The sequence below is a fragment of the Pleurodeles waltl genome, chromosome 4_1 (genome assembly GCF_031143425.1).
Source record: "Pleurodeles waltl isolate 20211129_DDA chromosome 4_1, aPleWal1.hap1.20221129, whole genome shotgun sequence".
Classification (NCBI taxonomy): domain Eukaryota; kingdom Metazoa; phylum Chordata; class Amphibia; order Caudata; family Salamandridae; genus Pleurodeles; species Pleurodeles waltl.
Genome location: NC_090442.1, coordinates 160,545,737 through 160,569,643, shown reverse-complemented (window position 1 = coordinate 160,569,643; position 23,907 = coordinate 160,545,737). Strand labels below are relative to the sequence as shown.

The following is a 23,907-nucleotide window of genomic DNA, read 5'->3' as shown; positions in this document are numbered from 1 at the left end:
TATTATTTCTTGTAGCATTTGCCATTGCTCACATTTTATAAGAAATGTTTTGATTTTCATTATCAGTGCCATTCTGAGAAGGTGTCATTATCAGCATCATTATCAGTGATGTACGAAGGTATTGTCATCATGTTCCTTTCTCACTTACGTATGACAGGAAGGTAATGCTCACTTGTTCGGGCTTGTTTTTCTAATTGCCAACATAAGTCTGCCACATTATCAGTTGTTTAGGTACATACCTGCGTCAGGGATCCTACATGATCAGTATAAATACACATCACATGGACAAGGTCATGAGAGGGGTTCCTTCCAGACGTCATCTATGCTGCACATCACCTTTCTGCAGAACTCAGCCTTTGTGTCACCATGGAGTCAGACCTAGAGACCTCATTCCAAGGTAACAAGGGTCGGGGCGCTTCTCATGGACATGGTACTGGCAGATTAGGTTTAGCACACCTAGCTCTCGTTAGGGTAGAGATTAGGCTTTCTTGATTATGAATTTCATATCTTACTCTTTATTGTAAGATAGTGGGGGTTTTGATAGTCACAACTCTCATCTTCACAGTTCTGCTTTTATTACTGTTCATTAGCCCAATCATCGTAGCACGTGAATTTTAGCTGTAGATGACAGTCTTTCAGTAAATCTACTGAAAATTCTCCTGCATCTCCTTCCTTGCCTATATGTGTATGAGACTGATTGCTAAAGAGAGAAAAGGGTAACTTTCGTTCCACCATGACTCCCTTGAGAAGTCGCAATCTAGTGTCCATGCATAAGACTGCCAGAAGTCACCTTAACTGTCTGTGTTTTGGTGAGGTACTGCTTGTGACCTAGGAGGGTTGGGCCGACAGTTGTGACTTGTTGTAGGAGTGACTCAGTTGCCTAAAAACAAAAGTGCTGTCATTCCAAAACCAGCAGTCTTGCAAAGGAGCGAGAGTCCAACTACCACATGGGGCCACCAGCGATGGTGGTTTTGGCACTAATTTACGGATATCCTGAGTATCTCTTTCTCACACACAGCAGGTACCCTAAGTACCATTATACGGAGACGCTTGTGGTCTTACGGGCAATCCTCCTCAGCTGAATAGGGAGCACCTAACTAGGCTGTAGGTTGTTCAAGCTTGAACCTTTAAAGTTATTTTTCCCCATTTGATGTTCCTTCTCTATGCCTATTACTCAACATGGCTAACTGATAAACATTCCAGAAAATGTCAGAAACTCATTAACACAACATCTGGTAGCCCAGATGAGGGCAGGGATGTCACATTCATCGTGAAAGCTCAGGAAGCTTAACAAACTGAAGCATTCTATTCATGGATCACCTTTACTGAGGAAGATGATACAACACACACATTTCACACATATCAAATAGCGTACGTACCACAGCGGTACCAGGCAAGAACACCAAAACTGGTTCAATGGCACCCTACCACATGTAATACAACCCGTGAGATTAGGACCCTTAACTACTGATGGACCAACGTGGCCAGTATTTGCTACATATACACCACATCCTGGTGTACAGGCAATGCAGGTAGCTGACGTACGCTTACATCATAATGAGCTAGTAGCACTTTACAGATGACTGGTACAATTCGTTATGTGAACCTTGAATACTGCCCCAGCCCAGCTGCACAAGCTGTTCACCAATTAGCCGTAGATTAACCCACAAACAGTACATTCTATCATGGAAAAGGCACCCACGGAACATGAGAAAATTCAGTTCTTGATAGCACAAAAGACTAACAAGCTGGAAGCAGTGTTTTCCTATACAGGACTCCAAGATAAACAGAATTCTCACAATGTGCTTGCCATTCAGATTAGTTCCCTCAGTGGACGACTGCGCCACATGGGGTACAGTCTTCAATTCAATTTACACTACCACAAATTGTACCCAACACTTCCCAATTTACGGGAAGTGTTAAAACAAATACAAAATGAGCACAGGGCTACGTCAGCCCTAGATTTGGGGTTGAAACTCATGCGCAACTTCGACACAGTCTCCTCAATAATACTCAGTAACATTTAAGGGGAAGCGGTAGCTTTGGCTATATACCAACGCCTCTGGGAGATTCCACAGTTGGAACAGGAATGTCAGCTACTGAAAATTATTTCTGAAACATATACTAGTATAAGACTGGATAGTTTGGGAGCCAACCCGTAGAAGGCTGAAATTCAGAGTACCACCCCTAAGGCCAGTACTAAATAAGCACAAGAGGGTTCTAAAAAAGAAAATAAAGACAGAAGTCAAAGAGAGCTCCAAAAGGAGATACAATCTTAAAAGCAGAGAAACATTAAAGGTTTCTGACAGATATACTGATACACGTCCCTCTCGTTCCTTTCAGGACATGCAGGATAGAAGGAGAGAGAGAGAGGGCTGGTCAGAGCAACGCACTGACTACGTGAAACAGAAGAAAAACTCACGGCGTTCTTCAGACAAGAAAGAGGACAAATCCCCACAACAAAAGCCACAATTTAAAAAGAAGAAGGTGGCAGCGATTTCAATAAAACATGCTAGCAAACTTGAGAACATTGCTGAGGAACAAGATGTGGGCAGTGACTCTGCTGGACAGAACGGCAGAAGTCACGATATTCGCCAGAGTCTGAAAGATCATCTGGATGTGACAGCAACTAACGACTTTCTGGTAGTCGAGACTGTGGTTAGGCGCGTCCTCCCACCCAACAGGGTTTATGATTTAAATATCCAAATTGAGGGAGCCATAGAGTGCACTATTAGCACAATGGTTTGGGAAGAACTTAATTCCAATATCCTATCAGCAGAAAAAGACTGGCTACCTGAGTACGTTTGCAAGCTCTCACATGGAGAAGATGTCATTTTGCCTTCTTTCTCAAATCTTGTTCCGGATGCGGTTAAGCAAGCCTATGCTGTTGACTGGGCTTTGGCGCAGGCATCCGCACTGTACCGCAACAACGAAGGGTGGGATAAGGATTCCCCCTACCATGCAATACCTATTAGGTCTACACATCAGCTTCAGTCCCAGTATCCAGTTAAACATGAGGCCAATGCCCCAGTGAAGGAGATCCTCACTCAACTCGAGTTCCAGGGAGTGATGGAGCCCTGTGTCTCTGCAATGAATAACCTGTTGTTCCCTGTTGCAAGACCAGACCATTCATATAGAATAGTCTTAGGTTACAGACACTTAAACAACTACACATACACATACGCAATACAAAATGCACACAGCATCGCACTAATTGACAACATAGTGCGTAAGAAATACAAAACAACCTTGGATATTTCCAACTGTTTTTTCTGCCAAAACGTAGTTCATGAAAGTCAGGACCTGAGTGCATTCTCATTTGGCTCACAAAAACGCTCTTGTCATTTGCCCCAGGGCCATAAGAACAACCCAGGTTTGTTTTCTGCCCGTATAACATCAATATTGCATGATATTGATCCTGAGGCAGTGTACTATGTGGATGACATCTGTCTCACAGATGAGGACCTCAATATTCATCTTGCCAGGGTTGATCAGATCTTAGGATTTGCTGCCTTGGACTAGAAATTTAATTTTAAGAAAACTAAAATAACCTTTCTCAATGTATTGTTGCTGGAATATGAGCTATCAGATGAAGGCAAGAGTGCGGCCCGCACTTTTTAGAAAAATTCGCTCAACTTCAACCACCAAATGCAATCAAGAAACTACAGTCATTACTTGGTGTCTTTAACTTTGGCAGAACTTACATTCCAGATTATGCACAACGCATAAAACCACCCTATAATTTAATTCACCCAGATTTCTCAAGCAAACACTGGACAGTTGAACACACGTGCGTCCTTAGAGGATTGCAGTAAGACATGTTAGAAGCAAAACACTTACATGTGACAACAAAACGAATTTGGTCATCAGAATAATTGCTGGAGCAATCGGGTTCACCTATGTCACCTTTAATGAGGGCGACACAGTGCCCATAGCATATAAATCACATGTACTCAAACGCAGAAAAGCACTTTGCATCCACAGAAAAGATTCTGACTGGTGTACAGATGGCTGTCCACTTGCCAAAGGGAAACGCATTATTGTTGTTACCTTGGTGCCGACCTTAGAGGCCTTAGAGGCTATCACCAAAGCAAGCTTTCCTAGCGCTAAATCATTACATCCTCGTTGGATTCAAAGGGCAACCTCCCTAACTGCCAGTGATGTTGACTACATCTTTGACCCAAAACGTCAAACACAAGAATATCTCCAATACGAACAGGAGTACCCTGCACCTACTATCATCTTGCCACTTGAAAGGTTTACACTGATGGTTCAGCACAACCAGCTGTAGGTAACAAAAACATCAATACTCAGCCGCTTGCGCAGCTGTGAGTGGTGTGATGAGGGAAGGTGGAATTCTACCCACAAAATACTTACATGCAGACCCGGGGAAACTGCACTGTTGGCTGAGCTTAAAGCTCTTATCTTGGCACTGGAACATAGGGATCCTGAAAAGCTTACATTGATTGTCTGTGATTCGTACTACTGTGTTCAGTCCAACAATGATTGTCTCAATAATTGGAGGTTGAATGGGTTCGGAGACTCAAAGGGGAACACCATAAAACAGAACTCTGTGGGGGAGGGTAGCTGGTCTAAAGGATAAGAGGTCAGATACTCATGTAGTACACACACTGGACCATGAATGTGTAGGAAACACTTCGGCTGATGAAGCTGCCAAATCCGCAATAGCTATGGCTTCTGTTGCTGCAGTGACTCATTCTCTTACAAGATTAGATAATACATTTCAGGCTGCCCTGAAAGCTTCGGCTGAGAGTAAACCTCTTCCAAAACCATACCCTACAAAATATTCCTACCAAATCATTGCACAGAAAGTGATCCCCAACCAAGATCCAAGATTACATCTCATTAAAGAAGAGCATGAGGGTGTTGCATCTGCCCATGCTGGTGTGGCGGCCACAGTATCACTTTTACAGAATAGCTTCTGGTGGCCCGGGCTATAGAAACAGACCAAGCAATATGTCCTTTGCTATGACATTTGCCACCAAATAAAGGGCTCCAACATCAAATGCCCACCACAGACATCCCTATTAGTGTCCAATAGGCCACTTTAATGTGTGTACCTGGACCACTGTGATCCCTTATAACCTGGTGGTACATACAAATACATCTTAGTCACTGTTGATTCTTGGTCTAGATTCCTGTGGGTATGGCCACAGCGGTTGGCTGATGCTTGAACTGTTATAAAAGACTTGCTAGTCGTTATCTGTACATATGTGGTTGCAGCATTCCACTCTAGGGCATTCAGGGACACAATGAGGATGATGGATGTTAAACTCCATTACTCTTCCTCATATCATCCTGAAGGTAATAGTGTGGTACTGAGGAGGAATCGTGACCTAAAGCAGTCTTTAACAGCAATATTATTAGGTTCAGGCTGCAGTTGACTTCATCACCTATAAAGGGCTAAAGAGCACTGAATAACCTGCCAAGACAGTCCTTGGGGAGACACACTCCTCATGAGGTCCTCTTTGGGATACCGATGTATGTCCCAGATCTAGATGGCCCTGGTATGGTGGTGCCAGACACACTATTTGACATAAATACATGTCTCACTACCTTACAGGAGCTTTTGTGATAATAATCCATCCGCCAGTGCCACCACCTTAGGAATAAGAGATTTACCAACAACATCTACAGGCTGGATTCCTAAAGTTGGGGATCTGGTTCATGAGAAGATTGCTGTGAAGAGGTAATTTGGCCCATCTTACAGAGCATCGGTTCCAGTCCTGAGAATACAAGACACCAGAACTGTCACATTACCACCACTGCCAGGTTCCAAAGGTAACAAATTTGTCTCCATGGACAACATCAAATTGCACCACGTGGCCAATCCTGCACAGTAGATCCTGAGGTCCCTTGGGTAGTTCCCTGTCCCCTCTCACCTTTCAACAGGTTATGCCTCTTCAAAGAATAAGCAACTTTTCTTACCAGCATGTACAACAATGCAACGAATGTCTCCTTGAGCATAGGGAGGGTAGAGAATGAGCTTCTGCTAATTCCTGTTTCCACTTCGCCGACAAGAACTGTCCAAGATGTGGCTGTTTATTACTCCAATGCAACACAAACTGACAACATCGTCTACTGTGAACCTCTAAGGGAAGTGGATCCATCCACCAACTCAGCACCGGCTCCTGTGTTTGCACAGACTGCTTCTGGTTACTTCATCGACCAAGATGACTTTTCTTCAGCTTCATCTACATGTGCAACTGAAACAGTTTCAAAGACACATAAGCTGTACATATGGCTTAAAAATAACTATTTGGTCTATCCATGGCATTATCTGTGGATACTAATGACATTGCTTACCTTTCTGTTATGGATTGGTTTTCTGACTGTTTTCTTTCTCCTGCTAAATGGTCATTATCTTCCTAAACACACTTCTGTTGAGCCAGTGGATGAAGTTCTAACACCATGTCTTTCCTCACATAAGGTCCAAAGAGACTTGTCCTTTATGAACATTTCAGCCATGCTAATTCCTGATGGGACTGTTTGGGATAAATTACCATTTGATATATATGGCCCTAATGAGGTTGTCCAAATCTCATATGTACTTAAGATTTCAATAACGGATTTAATTACACCTGGCGTTGTCTCTGATGACTGGGATGTTAAAACGGTTGATTCTATGCTTGCTGAGCTGCAGGATCACACTGTATTTTAAAGTGATTATGTGTATATGAACACAGTGAATTATGGGGAAATGCTCTGTTATCATCACTGGGTACAATACTTTCTGCACCGAACTAACAGACCTAGAGCAATATTTTATTACACACAATGGGAACATTGTTCAACTCCACCTGTGGGGAGCCCCAAAACGTATGTAGGCAAATTTGCATATGTTTCTGGGCATGACACTACAAAAGCAGAGAGGTTGTTATTTTGAAATACTACCTTCTAAAATGCAGAACATTTTGCTAACCTACACCAAATTAATCTATTCAGATTGCTTTGTTTCCCAGCTTGCCCTTGAAGGTTATGAATACTGGAAGAGCACTATAGATGTGAAAAGTGTTTGGGGAACACAAGATTGACAAATTCAAAGTAGGGAAGCTTTGTTTAGCGCATGCCTTATTCCTGTACAAATTATATTTTAAATGGCACAGTTCAACAAACATCCTGTTTAGGATTAGCAAAAATAAAAGAAATGAACCCACCAACACCTAGCGGCAGTTGAAGAACATTTTGGTCTCCTATCAGAGGAAGTAGACTTGCAGGATGTCTTGCTAGGTCCAAGAAAACCCCACTCTAAATGATTCCTGTATGCCATATACAATGAGATTTGTTAGCTTTCTCAAATAGAAGCGGCTGCACATTTAAGGCAGATAGATAAGGAAAATATGGAAAAGGCTTTAGCTGGTGTTGATAATGGCATGAACACTCTGTACAACAGAATATATACACTTAATAATATCATGTGATCTGCAATTGACATTATTCAGAATGACATGTCCCTTTTACAACATGGGCAAAGTCAGCTGCGCTCCATCATGAGGTTGGGTTGGACATTGCAGATTCTGAAAAATGGCCGCGTCCCTTGGAAATACATCAACAGTAGTGAATTGTTTGCTGCTTTTAATTTGTCCAGGGAGCAACAGATAATGGCTAAAAAGGGAGCAAGTTACAACATGCTTAACATTGAAAGGTTAGAAAAGCTGCCGTTCACTGTAGCAGAGACACCATCAATAGTATGCCATTTCCACCTTTTGTTTCACAGTGTTTGAAACATTTTGCTGTGGACAGATATGAGCGGCTAGGAAATAGCTATATTAAGGAAGAGTGGGAGTTGCCTTTCAAGTTCAAATGTATGAACGGCAAACAGGTCTTTCAGTGGAAGCAAATTTGAGAGTCCTGTTAGTCATTCAGTGATATGCAAACAGGTGTCTCTTCACAGCTTCTGCAATGCAGAGGTCGCAAACTTGGCATGCTTTCTGAAGGGTACTCCCATCCCTTTGATGCTTCCAGCATTTCATATACTTTTGAATGGAAGTTATGTGGTCTGAATGATCAGAGTTGTTGCGGAATAAGACCTGGAATTTCCTACGCAATTTCAGTTTTTCAAATTGTAACTTATTGTGGAAATGTTTTATTCCCCCAACACAAGAGATAAGAGTAGCAGAAATGTAAAATTTGACAAGCTGAGCAGACTAAAGGCTCTACTGTTCCAAAAACAAGTGGCTTTGGCATCGGCCAAGGAGATGTACACTCTCCAGATAGCGAGATCATCAGCCGAGATACAATCCTTATTAAATACCAACTTGCCCAAGCACTCTTGATAGCTGGTCTGCAGAATATTCAAAGCCTTGAGCACTGCAGGGACCGTACACTTACTTAAGGCTGTTGGATCTGGATACGTTTCCACATTCCAGGCTATCTTCTGAGTCATTCTTTCAGCTATCCAATGACTATTTTCGAGTGTGTTTGGTAGATTTCCTATAACTCTGGTGCTGATTGGCTGCATACTGCTGCTGCTATTCCTAATACGCAGTGGTGGTGCTTTCTCAGCCAAACGGAGCTGCCATCAGCCCAGCTGTGTGGTGATCACATGATGCAGTACTTTGGTGCTCCATTGCTGGGAGAGCTGGAGCATGATTGGTATTGTCATTCCGGCCAGTCCTGTGGTGCGTGCAACCTGTCTTTTTATTGCACCTGTTGCCTCTGTGAGTGTACACCATTGGTATGTCTTGCTGTACAGCCAGTGCCTCCTGTGGAGAAGGAACTGTTAATGTTTCTGATGAGCGTTCATTCGTGGTCGTGCCCCATGAGACTGAGGTTGATTTGCGAGGCCACGTATGTACCACCGCTTGTGAACTACTTGGCTCCAACAACATCAGGCGCAATGGATGACGCTGCCTATGCGGGTGATCCTTTGTCTGAGGCCTCTGCGCACTTCTGCTCTGTGGATCCTTCTGCCAATCCTGTGATAGATTTGACATCTGCCAATGTAGAGTCCTTCCTGGACGCACTCCCATTTGATGACTTCAGAGACATTCCACAAGACCATACTTATTGTTGAATAATTCAACCATTGGCCTTATTCAAAATATCAAATGTGATACAAAATTGCCTTAGTAATTTGGCTCGCATTTGGCCTAATTTGCTTATCATGGTTGACATTATATCTCTTTTTGTATGCTTTTAGCTTAGATTTTAACTAGATTTTAAGCTTTTAATTCAGAGCATGTTTAGATGTGGACTCATGCACCCTCGCTAGTGAGTTAGCATCCATGTTTCGACAATGGGGAGGGTGTGGTGAATCTATTTTATTTCCCCACTGGGCACAGGAGTTAGCTTAGCCTTCGGCTTGCAGACATGTTGCCCCTGTCACCTAGTGACCTTTTACCTACTTAGCATGCTCTGTTTTATTCTATTTACTTTATTATTTCTTTTATCATTTGCCATTGCTTACATTTTATAAGTAATGTTTTGATTTTCATTATCAGTGCCATTCTGAGAAGGTGTCTTGATCAGCGTCATTATCAGTGATGTACGTAATTATTGTCATCGTGTCCCTTTCTCACTTAGGTATGACAGGAACATAATGCATACTTGTTCGAGATTGTTTATGTAATTGCTGACACAGGTTTGCCACATTATCAGTTGTTTAGGTACATACCTGTCAGCGCGTCAGACCTTATTAAGTAAACGTACAAGGGAGACGTGATTAGGCGGATAGACCTTTTGACTCGCTTTGAGTTTTGCCCACCATATATCCCTTACCAATACAGATCAATAACATCAGCAATCAATAAGAGTCAGTAATTTCCACTCACCATGACCTCTCGGCCATGAATAACCACACCTTTATGTAAAAGTTAGAATGTTTATTTTCCTATATTAACAGTACTAATGTCACGTAACTCCATCACAAAATCGAATGATAAACATACAGAAACAATAAGAATCGCAATCTAATCAATGCTTGAGCTACTACAAATTCTAAGGTTACAGTACAAATTAATAGCAAGAATAACTGCACAAACGATATTACATACATTTAGATTTCAGAAGAGAAGAGACATCAACTGTTATTACATGTAACAAACTTCATCAGAGAGAACCCTAACTAACTCCAGATTAGAACAGCATGTTTGGGCTTCATGCAAAACAATTTAGTCACACAAATGTGGAAAAACATCTAACTATTGCTCTATCAAAATAGCGGTTGGTACCTAGAAACAAAAGCAAATAGACATAACAATCATTAAAAAGGGCAGTCCACCTGTCCTCAACATGGTTCAGCAAGCTGTGACAGTCTTCGTCTACAGGACATCAGTTCGGTCAGCTAGACATCAGGATTCAGCGTAGAGTTCAGAAAAAAGCAAAGTCTCTATAAGCATTAAAGTTAAGCATGTCTCTTCTCAAGACGATTAAAGAAAATAACGGACTAGACTCTCTAGAAGAATAGGGTGAATGGCCTATCTCCTCTCGCTGCAGTCCGACTAAGTCAAATTTCCTAAAACTACTTCCCACATCCTAATTGGTCAGGGGATCGAATGTTTAAGTTTAATCCAATAAAACTAAACCCCCAAATCTACAATTTCACCAGTACATGGTTCACATGTTGATGATTGGTTCCTCTTGTCCCGCTCCCGTCAGCGGCTTGTTAGGTATCAATATTGTTGCAGCTTATACTCCAGTCAGTGGGTCCATTGTCTTCTCCTGGGAAGGTCATTCTTATACACCTTACATAAAACATTGTTTCACTAGCAAGTACATCACCTTCTAGAAAGCGGTTCTCATGAGAACTAACTTCAGCTACTAGCACATGGACAGTACAGTGGAAAATCACAATTTAATTCTCTAAGCAACCATTTTATTAAATGCCTAAGCAATGCAGCTTGACATGAGGCCGTGTAACTAGGCCAAGACCTTTCTAAGTTAAGGACTACAATTAATAAAGCTAATACATAATGTATAACCCTTAATATGACATATTACTACTGTCAAACATAAGCTCAACATTTCATGTTAATAAGCTATTAATAAGTATACTTTGTGAACATTGACAGCCACTCTGGTAGGCGCACCTTCAAATGCGTGCATTAGTTTTCTCTAAGTTAATACATTCTCTACGCAAATCCAGCACTCAAAATACATGAATATTCGTTAGTAAACTCATTAAATTCTGCGTTAACATACCTGCATCAGGGATCTTACATGATCAGTATAAATACACCTCATATGGACAAGGTCATTAGCAGGGTTCCTTCCAGATGCCATCTATGCTGCACATCACCTTGCTGCAAAACTCAGCCTTTGTGTCACCAGGGAGTCTGACCTAGAGCCCTCATTCCAAGGTCACAAGGGTTGGAAGGCGCTTCTCATGGACTTGGTACTGGCAGATTGAGTTTATCATACCCAGCTCTTGTTAGGGTAGAGATTAGGCTTTCTTGGTTAGTAATTTCATATTTTATCAGTATTGCAAGATGGAGGGGGTTTTCATATTCAAAACTTAACAATTCTGCTTTTATTACTGTTCAGTGTTCTAATAATTGCAGCACATGCATTTTATTGTAGATTGCAGTCTTTTCAATAAATCTTTTGAAAACTCTCCTGCATCTCCTTCATTGCCTATGTGTGTATGAGACTAATTGCTAACAAGAGAAAAGGGTAATTACCATTCCACCACGACTCTCCTGAGAAGTCGCAATCTAGTGTCCATGCGTAAGGCTGCCAGAAATCACCTTTACTGTCTGAGTTTTGATGCAGTACTGCTCGGGAGCTGGGAGTGTTGGGCAGACGGTTGCGACTTGTTGTAGGAGTGACTCAGTCACCTACAAACAAAAGTTCTGTCATCCCTAAACTAGCAGTCTCAAAAAGGAGCAAGAGTCCAACTATGACAGTACACTTCTATACTTCTCAACAGGGTTTTAAGTTTAATGGGACAAGATTATGACTACTCACTAGCTCCTGTACTTTTAATGGGACAGCACTGGTTCTTCTTAGGAATCATGCTATATTTTTATTAACAGAACACCAGCATTTGTTGGGAGTCACATTCCCATCCCAATTCCTTGTAATTATTCTCCACTACTCATCTTTTGAACCCTCTACCCTTTGACCACTCTTATGGTTGCGAGAAAGTAAATGAAAACAGGTTGTGTTTGGCAAAGCGTTGAAGAAAGAAGCCAAACATGCTATGATCACTTAATTAGTGAGATTGGTACCCAACAACGTCTTGAAAGCCACACTGTTACCGATTTAAAGTGGATCAAGGAGCAAAAAGAAAGCAAACGCCTGCGTAATTTGGTACATTTGCATATGCATGTTGTGCACAACTATAAAATGAGGCAGGTTGATGGGTCATAGCTGTTTTTTTTTTGCTTATTCTTTAGCCATGCTGCACAGCATCTCTAAAAACCATATACAAAGCCAATAGATAATAAATGCGAGACCTATTGGGTCTGACAATACTTTTTCATTTAGCAATCTTTTGGCTATAAAGAAAGATTTTTTTGAAAATTTATAATTGGCACGTTATATAGCGTATATGCATACCTACGTAAATCAAACTTCACGTAATAATTTGTTTGTCACTCAGAATGTGTTGCTTCCAGAAGGGGAAGCCTTCTTTTCAAGATAGCTTCCTCATTCGCCAAATAGTTCATGCCAGCTGCTGATGCATACTCCTGAAAATAAACACCTCCTGTGTTTCCTTGGATGTACACCCTTGGAGTCTGAATAATGCCCCTACTAGCCAGTAGCTTGAGAGTGATAGAGAAATGTTCCTTTAATATTATCCAAGCTCTGAATTATACTTTCTTACAGCAGTGGCTGAAAAGGACCGACCCAAATGAAACACTGGCTGAAGAGGGCTAATCTAGAGTCCACTCTGTGTTATGTGTATTTCTTCAAAACAAAAGGTCTGTGTCATGCCAGATCAAAATAGCAGGTAAGTAGACGTTAGGAAGATGGGCAAAATGAGCCTAGTATTTGATCCAAATAATTCAAAGCCAACATCTTAATTTGCTTTACTTTCCTCTACCAAATACAAGCCCTACTAGTGTAAGTGGTTTATGGAAATATGGTGGTAAGGTGTGTCATGACCAGAGCTCATGTATATGTCTCCAGATGGCGTCAAGCAGAATAGTTGGGGTTATTGCAGCAACCAAAGAGTCTCTTTCACTCTATACATCAATCCATGGTGAATAATTAGGAACCACCTCAAATGCCACTTGGCTCAGCTCATTTGCAAATTATGATTGCAGTGCAAGTACAATAGACACATTTGCAATAGCAGTGTCTTCTCACAAAAAGCAGAGAAGTATATGGAGAGTAACAATGGAAAAGGGAAACAAGCAAGTTGTTAGAGTTGTGACAGTTGTATAATTGTATCCTGCTAACATCCTTGGCTCTGGCTCTCTGAGTTCACACGTTGTCACCGTGTACATAGTTAGATTCTGTAAAATTGCAAACCTTTTAATGTCAGGAATCAAACATTCTGGTGAAGACCAAACCTGAGCAGCAGTAAATTGGTGAGAACCCAGCAGGAAAGCCCAAACCTGAGCAGCAGTAAATTGGTGAGAACCCAGCAGGAAATGCTAATAGAACAAGTATTTGCAATACAATCGGTCTCGCGTTTGCTCGAGTTAGAGCTAGTAGTGTTGTAAATTCCTAACTGAACTTTTCTTGCCACATAAATTGAAAATGAAAAGTAAAACTGTTGACATAAGCGAACCGATTCAAAGTGCCACAGCAGCCAAGAGCATGAGTGCAAAGGAGAGACACAAAAGGAAAAAGAAGTTTGCTTGCAGTCAAACGTATAAGCAAACATGCAATTATCCATGTGACAGGGTCAGTGTCCAAGAAACTAACAAAACCGCCCCAAGGAGTTACAAACGTAAAGCATTTACCAATGATAACAAAGGATGTTGATCAACCGGTCTTCCTCAAAGCTACGTATACTGTGAAAACAAGCCCCAAGTGATTTTTAAAAAATCCAACAAACACGGAACAATGCTGATTGTATATGACAAATTATTGCCAAGGATAATAATTGTAAAAGTAATCATGTCTCCATATATGTGGTCAATGTATTACAGTTTTGTATTTTTTTAGGTATCTTTTCAAATGTGATGTAGGGCTGTGGGTGTTTTTAATGGTGTAATTATTTCTGGTATGCTCCTATATTGCTCATTGATGCTTTTGATATGTCACTTGACATTATAGTGAGTCATGAAATTTGATTACGTATTGATCAATCGATTATATGTATATATTTGGCCACAGGGCATATGATATTTTCTTTATGATTAATTACAAGTTAGGTATGTTCATGTATATTTATTTGAAAAAGCATAATTTTTAATTTGTGAATATTTTGGATCTTGATTTGGTTTGTAATCCAATTGTGAATGTGTTTTTCAACAAGGGGGTAATCGGGGCATTTTTGTTTTTCGTGTATTTTGTTTATGTTCTTTACACGTGTTTGTTGGATTTTTGTAAAGCACATGGGGCTTGTTTTCCCAGTATACGTGGCTCTGAGGAAGACCGGTTGGTCGATATGCGTAAGCCAGGCATAAATAAACTTTGCCAAGACAACTTCATCCTGGAGTGCAGACTTGTTCTCTGCATTTTTGGTATTGATTTGCGGAATGAGCATTCTTCACATGTGAGCTGGTCCTGCGGCCGCTGGTCCAACACCGATCCGTTTGGCGGTTGTAATCCGCTTCAGCAGGACTCTGACTAAATATATGTATATATGTGTATATATATATATATATACATATATATATATATATATATATATATATATATATATATATATATATATATGTATATATATATATACACACACACACACATATATATATATATATATATATATATATATACACATATGTTTGTAAATGTATACACATCTTTACAATTCAGTCACAGAGGGGATTTGAATGAATCTCAATGATCAATGAGAAAGGAGAAGCAAGTGCCGATCCAGAAATAAAACCTACATTGAATACAGTTACCTGTTTCATTTACCAATTGATCCTTCCTTGCCTGTTGTTATATATCATTGCTTCCCACATGATAGTCAATTCTTTGGGATGATATGGAGTTTTTTGTGCAGCATGCATCCTTCTTATATGTCATGTAACAGGGCTATAAATTAACCCATCACAGTAAGAATCACCCCCCAAAAGCACATCAACGGATAACAAAATAATGATGTCACACTTGAGGAACCAGAAAATAATTAATCTGTCTACAATATAGTTACACTTTTGTTTACTGAATAACGGTAATCCTGCATTTGGCAGGGCTTTCAAAAAAAGTGATTGAAGCTTTTAAATGTTTCTCTCCACGGAAATCTTTTGTAAAAGGCGAAAGATTTATTCGGTTTGAAGAGAAACTAGAGCATTCGTTTCATGGCCGCCGTCTGTGGCGTCAGGAAACACTGTTCCACAGGCTATCTGGATGATTTAGTTTACTAAGTTCATTTTAGAAACCCTTTAAAATACAACCATTTTATAATGATTGCTGTAATCCGGTACATTGATAAAACACTTGTCGCCACAAAAAGAAACAACAGGAGGACTCAGAAGCGACACAGAATTATAGCTAAGTAAATTTAGCCGTACGTCATGTGACAGGGAAGGCTGCATCACAATAGTTTCCCTGCTGTAGTCGTAATGTCGGCTCCTTTAACGCTGCACATTTTGAATGGTGCCTCACATGGGCTTTTGTGAGGATCGGTGGCACCCAAGAAGAGGATTTTTATGCCTATGTCAAAGCATACTCACTGGCTTGTAGCTATTCTTTCAGAGACAATGAATGAGCCAGTGTGTTTTGTACTTGAAGCATATAAGGATGCATCAGCTGCTGTAACAAAACATGTATTGGCAAAGAGGAATGAGTTAGAGCTATTAGCGTTGTAAATTCCTAACTGGACTTTTTTTCCACATAAATTGAAAATTTCAATTAAAACAGTTGACATAAGCAAGCCGATTCAAAGCGCTATGGTCGCCATGAGCATCAGCGCGAAGGAGAGACACAAAAGGAAAAAGAAGTTTACTCGCAGTCAGACATATCGGCAAAAGTGCAATCATCCATGTAACAGGCTCAATGGCCAAGGGGGGAACAAATCAGCCCCAAGGAGGGACAAACGTAAAGCATTTACCAGTGATAGCCAAGGATTTTTAAAAGGCAAGCCCTGAACAAGTGATAGTGATGGGCATGAGGTGGGTGTGGTTAAAAGCTCACAGATAGATTACAACAGGCCAGAGCGCTTGGGTGTTTGACCTAAAAAGACAGGAATATCTTAGAGCAAACAGAAGATAAAAAAAATTGTATGAATACCAAAGTAGAACGATCACAAGCCATGAACCAAGAAAGGCCATACAAAATGAAACACTGGTTTGCTGCATGATGAAGGAGAGCCAGAAGGTAGTCCAGAAGTGATACGTATTACTGATCATTTTTCAGAACTGCAAGCAACAAGTAACTGCCTAACTATAGGTATCAGACAAGGCAACCTGCCTGCCATGCACTTATGGTGCAGCAAAGACACATGGGGGTCATCCTTGAAGGTCATAATGGGCGTTCCCATTTCACCAGACCAGATAGTGAGCACAGGATAAAACAAGCATTGGCAAAGCCAATATGTCTTGCCTATACAAGCGCTATTGGCTTTGGCAATGTGTTTTGCCATGTTGTGCACCAGTGTAGCTGTAGTTCAGCATGGCTAAAAGTTAGTGGCATGGAGTATCAGAGTGGCATGGGGGAGTAGAATGTCAGAGTGGATTTGTCGGAATGTCATAAAGTGGAGTTGGAGGTGTAGAGGGGAGTAGAGTTCAGTGGTTCAGTGGCAGAGAGTATCATAGAGTGGAGTGGAGTGGGGTGGAATAGGGTGGAGTGGGTTGGAGTGGACTGAGGTAGTAGGGTGGATTGGATTGGAGTAGAGGGGGTGGATTGGATTGGGATTGAGTGGGGTGGAGTGATGTAGGCCGGATTGAAATGGGATGAGATTAATGGGATTGGGGTGGATTTGAGTGGGGTGGATTAAGAATGGAGTGGGGTGGACTGGATTCACTGGGTTGCAGTTGGGTGGATTGGAATGGAGTGGGTGGGGTGACTAGGATTGGAGTGAGGTGGATGGATGGGGTGGATTTGTGGGCTGGATGGATTGGATTGGGGTGGGCTGGATGGATTGGAGTGGGGTGGGCTGGATCCATTGGAGTGGGGCGGACTTGATGGATTGGAGTGGAGTAGATTTCATTGGAATAGAGTGGATTAATTGGAGTAGAGTGTGGTGGATTGGATATAGATTTGAATTAGGTGGATTGGAGTGGGGTAGATTGAAATGGGTCAGGTGTGTTGGATTGGATTGGGTGGATTGAAGTGGAGTGGAGTGGATTGGAATGGGGTGGATTCCATTGAGGTGGGGTGCACTGGCGTGAAATGGGGTGGATGGATTGGACTGGAGTGGGGTAGACTGAACTGTGATGGGGTGGGGTGGATTGGATTGAGTGGGGTGGGGTGGATTGGAGTGGGGTAGGGTGGACTGGAGTGGATTGGTTCAGAGTGGGGTGGATTGGAGTGAGGTAGGCTGGCTGGATTGGAGTGTGGTGGACTGAACTGGGATAGGATGGACTAGATTAGATTGGGGTGAATTTGATTGGATTGAAATGGGTTAAGGTGGATTGTATTGGGGTGGTTTAGATTAGGGTGGGGTGGATTGTAGTGGGGTGGATTACATTGAGGTGAGGTAGATTGGAATGGTGTGGGGTGGACTGGAATGGTGTTGGCTGGAGTGAGGTGGACTGGATTGAGGTGGATCAGATTGGGGTGTATCTGACTGGGGTTGTGTGGAGTGGATTGGAGTGAGGTGGATTGATTAAGTGGGATGGATTGGATTGTGTCGGATGGATTAGGTTAGGATGGGGTGGATTGAGTGTGGTGGATTGGATTGGGTGGATTGGATATGGGTGGGTGCGTTGAATTCGGGTGGATTAATTGGATTGGACGGGGTGGATGGATTGGAGAGGAGTGAATTGTGATGGATTGGATTGGAGTGGGGTAGATTGGATTGGAGTGGGTTGAATTGGATTCGAGTGGGGTGGATTGGATTGGTGTAGGGTGGATTGAATGGAGAGAGGTGGACTGGATTGATGTGGGGTAGATCAAAGTGGTTTGGAGTGAGGTGGATTAGACTGGAGTAGGGTGGATTAATGTGGATTGCATTGGAGTGGGTGGGCTGGAGTGGTGTGGGTGGATTGGATTGGAGTAGGCTGTGTTTGATTGGAGTAGGGTGTCATGGACTGGAGTGGAGTAGGGTGGATTGGAATGGGTTTGATTGGAGTAAGGTGGGATGGACTGGAGTGGGGTGATCAGACTGGAGTAGGGTGGATTGGATTGTAGTGAGGTGTATTGGATTGGGGTGAGGTGTATTGGATTGGAGTGGGGTAGATAGGACTGGGCTGGATTGGGGTGGATTGGATTGGAGTGAGGTTGGAGTGGGGCAGGTTGTTTTGATTTAAAGTGAGGCATATTGGAGTGGGACAGATTGTAATGGATAGCAGTGAGGCAGGTTATTTTGGATTGAAGTGGGGCAGGTTGTTTTATATTGGATTGGGGCAGACTGTAGCAGGGCAGATTGTTTTGGATTGGAGTAGGTCAGATTGTTTTGGAGTGGAGTGGGGCAGATTGCTTTGAGTTGGAATGGAGCAGATTGGAGTGGGGTGGATTGTAAAGGGACAGAATGCTTATTGGAGTGGGCAAACTGGAATGGGGAGATTGGTTTGGATTGGACTTGGGCAGATTGGACTCAGGCAGATTGTTAACTAGGGTGGATTGGAGTGGGGTAGATTGGGTTGTTGAGGGGTGGATTGTATGGGAGTGGGGTGGAGTGGGGTGAATTGGGATGGAGTAGGGTGGATTGGATTGGGGTGAGGTGGATCAGTTTGGGGTAGGGCATATTTCTTTGGATTGGAGTGGGACAGAGTGCTTTGAAGTGAAGTGGAGTGGAATGAGATGGGGCAGATTATTTTGGATTGAAGTGGGGCAGATTAGTGTGAGGCAGGTTTCACTGGAGGGGATTGTTTTGGATTGGGGCAGGGTAGATGAGAGTGGGGCAGATTGTTTTAGATTAAAGTGGGGGCAGATTGGAGTAAGGTGGACTGGAGTGGGGCAAAATGTTTTGGACTGGGGTGGCACAGATTGTTTTTGATTGCAGTGAGGCAGACTGTTTTGGATTGCAGCAGATTGCAGAGAGGCATACTGTTTTGGAATGGGGCTGACTGGAGTGGAACAGATTGTTTTGTATTGGAGTGGGGCAGATTGTTGTGTACTGGAGTGGGGCAGATTGGAGTGGGGTAGATGCGACTGGGCAATATTCTTTTTTATTGGAGTGGGGCATATTGTTTTGGATTGTAGTGGGGCAGAATATTTTGGAGTGGTGCAGAGTGTTTTGGATTAGAGTGGAGGGAACTGAAGTGGGGCAGATTAGACTGGACTGGGCTGGGAGGATTGGAGTGGGGTGGGTTTGACTGAATTGGGGTGAGTGGTTTGGATTGTAGTGGTGTGGATTTGTATGAGGTTAAGTGGGGTGGATTGGGGTAGACTGCAGTGGGGCAGAGTGGAGAGGGGTGTATTGGGGTGGGGCGTCAAAGCATCATTTCCTAAATTACACATAATAAAGAAACAACACTGTATTGCAATATTTCAAACAAGATAATCTTTTGAGAAGAGTGCCCACAACAAAAACAAAATAAAACATGAGTGGAGAGTGAGAAAAGATGACTTGGCAAAATAAAATAAAATTAGCTATAAAAAAAAAGAAAACTTTGCAATTCTGATTCTCCTGCTTGATGCACTTTTGCCAGTCACAAGCCTTCTGTTCGCAGGGCACTAGAAGTAAAAAAAAAACAAAATAGTACCTCAATCACATCTGGAACAGTGGGCAGGCAATGATCAATCAGTGCTTGGTCCCTGTGCCACTGAGAGGAACAGAAATGATGCTAGCCCTGAAGAGGATGAATGACGAGGCTGTAAAGAAGAGTTCCACACATGCTAGGGCATGCACTCGCAGGCTCAACCCAAAAAGCACAACTCATACTATCTCTCCAACAATCTGAAAAGTTAGCCAACCTGGTAGAACGCATGTATTCCCAAGAACCATTCCCATTACCCTCTTGTTGATGACTGCAACATTCCACACTCCTTTGATTAAATTTTCTTCACTCCCTCAGTTGTTCCCGTGCAAGGGGATCCTGTCCCTTCTCTCATCGTCATACCTGCACATTGCTTTAAACAGCATTCTTCATTCGGTAGGATATTTTCTTTTTAACTTCTATGTTTGAGTTTTTTATGTCTCATGCACCATTGGCCAAGTGGTGAAAGTATGTTTATTAACACTTAAAACTCACCTCTCTATGTGTACATTGGTGGGTGCTACGACAATCAGGGCATTGAAGGTTTTTCTAGAAGGGAAGTCGTAGCAGTGTTTGATTCACAGATAATGCCTCTCCCAAGATGAAGAGCAAATAAGAGTAAATTAATTAAAATATTGAAGACAGACTTTCTTATGTAAGCTTATGAGCTCAGGTACATTTTGCAAGCTGCTCCATTTGACATACCCCATGAGAATTTGAGGGACTGTGGTTTTTTGAGTGTTGCTAAGAGTGCAACCTGTGCCCAACAAGCTGAAAGCAGAGTATGCCCCTTAAAGCTGCCTTTTAAGTAGGTGACAAATAAATATGTTGGGATGTGGTGCCAGAACGCAAACTTTGAGGTATGTGTAGATAGGCATCACCAAATGCAGCCTATGATCTTCACATCAATTTGTTTTCAAACCTACCCAAGACAGATTCTCTGAAGGAACGGTCTAAGGTTTATTAACTAAACTAAAACATTACTTCTAAAGTTGCTGAGCCTGTTGCCTGTCTTGGATACTGAACATAAAGAGAAAGTAGACCTCCTGACCACTGGGTTGATGTAGGAAGCTGGCTCTTTATATAGTATACCAAAATGAGGTATGCTATTTAAGGAGTTCAGGTATTCTTAGAAGTAGACAGGGCTTTCCTTAAAAATCCCAAGTGCTCTATTTGTGGCAAAGTGGTCGAGCAGCTTAGGCTAATCAAAAGAGACTGTTAGACATTTGCTGCATACCCATGGTCAATAAATGACACACACACACACGCAATAAGGAGATCCAAACCAATTTGGAAAAATAACACATATTTTATATATTTTTTAACAACAAGAGCATCTTTACTGGGTAAGTACTTTTTAAGTTAGCAGTTTAGAAGTATACAGCAAATACACTTGCATGGACTTTAATGCAGTAATGTTAACTTATGGGAAAAGACACATACACTGCATACAGGTACTTGGCAATGACTTACAGGACTGTTCTTCTGGAGTCAAGGTAAGTATAGGCAATGTCCAAGGCAACACCAACACATCACCTTTAGGGCATCCGGCTGCAGAAGTGCTTTTCAGCGTTGGGTGCCCCAGTGTTATCCTATGGGGAAAAAAAACATACACTGCATACGGGTATTTGGCTACAACCTACAGGACTGTTCTTCTAGAGTTAAGGTAAGTATGGGGCAAGGTCCAAGGCAGCACCAACAGGTCATCTTGGTCGGCTCTGGGGCATCCGGGTGCAGAGGGGCTTTTCAGTGTCTGGTGCCCCAATGTTATTCAATGGGAAAGAAACATATATTGCATATGGGTACTTGGCAGCGACTTACAGGACTGTTTTTCCGGACTTAAGGTAAGTATGGAGCAAGGCCCAAGGCAGCACCAATAATTAAACTCGGCCTGCTCTGGGGCATTCGGGTGCTGAGGTGCGTTTCCACATCTGGTGCCCCGCTAAAGTCAATGGAGAATAGTCTGTTTGAAAAAGTGCAAGCAGGGAGTAGGGGGCCAGTACCGGCAAACCCACAGGGGAGGTCAGGTCTTGAGGGTCTTGGCCGGCAAGGACACCATCAATCCACTTGAACTCAGGTGGGGACGTGCGTGTTCAGTGGTGCTTTGTCCTGCAGAGGTCATATTGCAGAGGACTCTTAGTTTTGTAGTTGCCTTTGAAAACAGGGTGCAGGTGTGGAATGGGGTACCAGTCTGGCCAAAATCAGCTCTTGAGGGTCTCTGGGTGCAAGGGACATTGTGGGTTCCCCTGAACTCAGGTGGTGGGGCCCGGGTGCAGAGCTCTTTAGTCCGACGGGTCGTGGCGGTCAGAGGCACTTGGTTTTTGGTACCTGCAAGATGCAGGGAAGTAGCTCCACTACTCCACAGGAGAAGCTGGCAGTTTGGTGGAGTGCTGGAAGTCCTCCCAGGCTTTTGTAGGTCACAAAGCAGCAGTATGAGTTGCTGCAGTTGTTGGGAGCAGCAGACCGGCCAGTAGGGTTGGCACCAAGTCATTCGTGAGTCCTCAGTTCTTGCTTCTTCTGCTCTTTCTCCCTCTGCCTGGGGGGGCATCTAAATACTGACTTTAGGGGTGTTAAGGGGAATGAAGGGTAGTAGCCAATGGGCTGCTTATCCCTGCGCCTGCTAGATGACCACTTCCTGTGGGCATCACCCTGTCCCAGGGTTCCTAGTTCCACCACACATAGGATGGTGGATTTTTTCCTTTAGTGTTCACTTCAGGTAGCCCACACTAGAGGTGTGACTAGCCTGTAAATGAAACACACCTCCTGGCTATCAAATTCACCCTCTGCCCAGGTGCCTAATGACCGTGAAGGCAGAGGTGGCATCCTCCAGGTCTGGGGGACACCAGGCTTGCATATTAAAGGGAGTGTGCTCTTTGACCTGGTCAGTGAACTGCTCTGCCTCCCGTGGCTCCACCTTGTAAGCAGAGCCCTCATCCCTTGCTCCTCTGAACTCCTGACCATTGTCAGGAGTTTGAGGCCCTCCTCCACCCGCAGGCTTCTGCCTGGGCCTCATCCATGGTGTCTAGTGGGGGAGCTTTACTTTCCTGCTAGGTTGCCTCTCTCGTCCTTTTCTCATCTCCTCTCTCCGTGTGCTCTCTCTCTCTGTATCTGCCCCCCCAGTGCCCCTGCTGCCGTTCACTCTCCTGTGTGCCCTTTTAGACTCACTTTCACTTTTGCCTTTTGCTCTTTTCTGCACTTTTTCTGCCTTTCCCTACACTCCCTCTCTCACTCTTGCCCTCCCGCCTCTCTCTCTCCCCTGCCACTGCTGCCCCTGTGGCCCCTCCCCCGCTTACTCGCGCTGCTCTCCTGCCACTGCTGCTCCCGCGGTCTACCCCCTTTTTTCGCACTGTTTTTGACCCCGCTCCCGCCTCTCAGCTGTCCTCTCCTCCCCCCTTCCCTACTTAATGGCAGCCGCTATGTGGCTGTGCCGCTGGCGTGCCAAATGCAAGCCTGTCTGCGCCCATCCACGCCTGGATCGCGCCCAGCGCCGGAACCCCTGCCTCTCGTCTCTCCACCGCCGCCATGCATGTCTTCGTTACGACGACGCCACCCTCTGCGCCCTTAACACCGGCTGCTCTCCCGCCTGCCTTCAAGCCTCCCCACAGACCACCCACAGACCCTTCTCCTGCCAGAACTGCACCTTCACCAGCCTCCGCGCCAACGACCCACCCACCAAGGCAGGACGCAACCATCTCAGATGTATCCTTCCCAACACCCGCTCTGTCCACAAACATGCAATTGAACTATGGAATATTATCGACTGAGCTTCCCCAGATGTAGTCTTCCTGACCGAGACCTGGATGAACCCCTCCTCAGCGCCCTACCTCGCCATAGCCATCCCTGACGGCAACAAGAACACCCACAGAGACCTCTCAAACAAACTATGAGGTGGCATCACCATCGTCCGCAAGAACACCCTCAGGATCACTACCAGCACCGAAGACACCCTCAGCACCGCTGAATACCTGCACTTCCAGATCTACACCGACCCAAACACCACCCTTCGAAGGATCCT

General features: G+C 43.4%; 1 non-coding gene across 1 annotated transcript; it reads right to left on the bottom strand.

Moving 5' to 3' along the window:
* Window positions 1-15,264: 15,264 nt before the first annotated feature.
* On the bottom strand, window positions 15,265-15,382 carry LOC138288630 (U5 spliceosomal RNA). Its single transcript, XR_011202492.1, has one exon. It is a non-coding gene; the product is annotated as a U5 spliceosomal RNA (small nuclear RNA).
* Window positions 15,383-23,907: the final 8,525 nt, after the last annotated feature.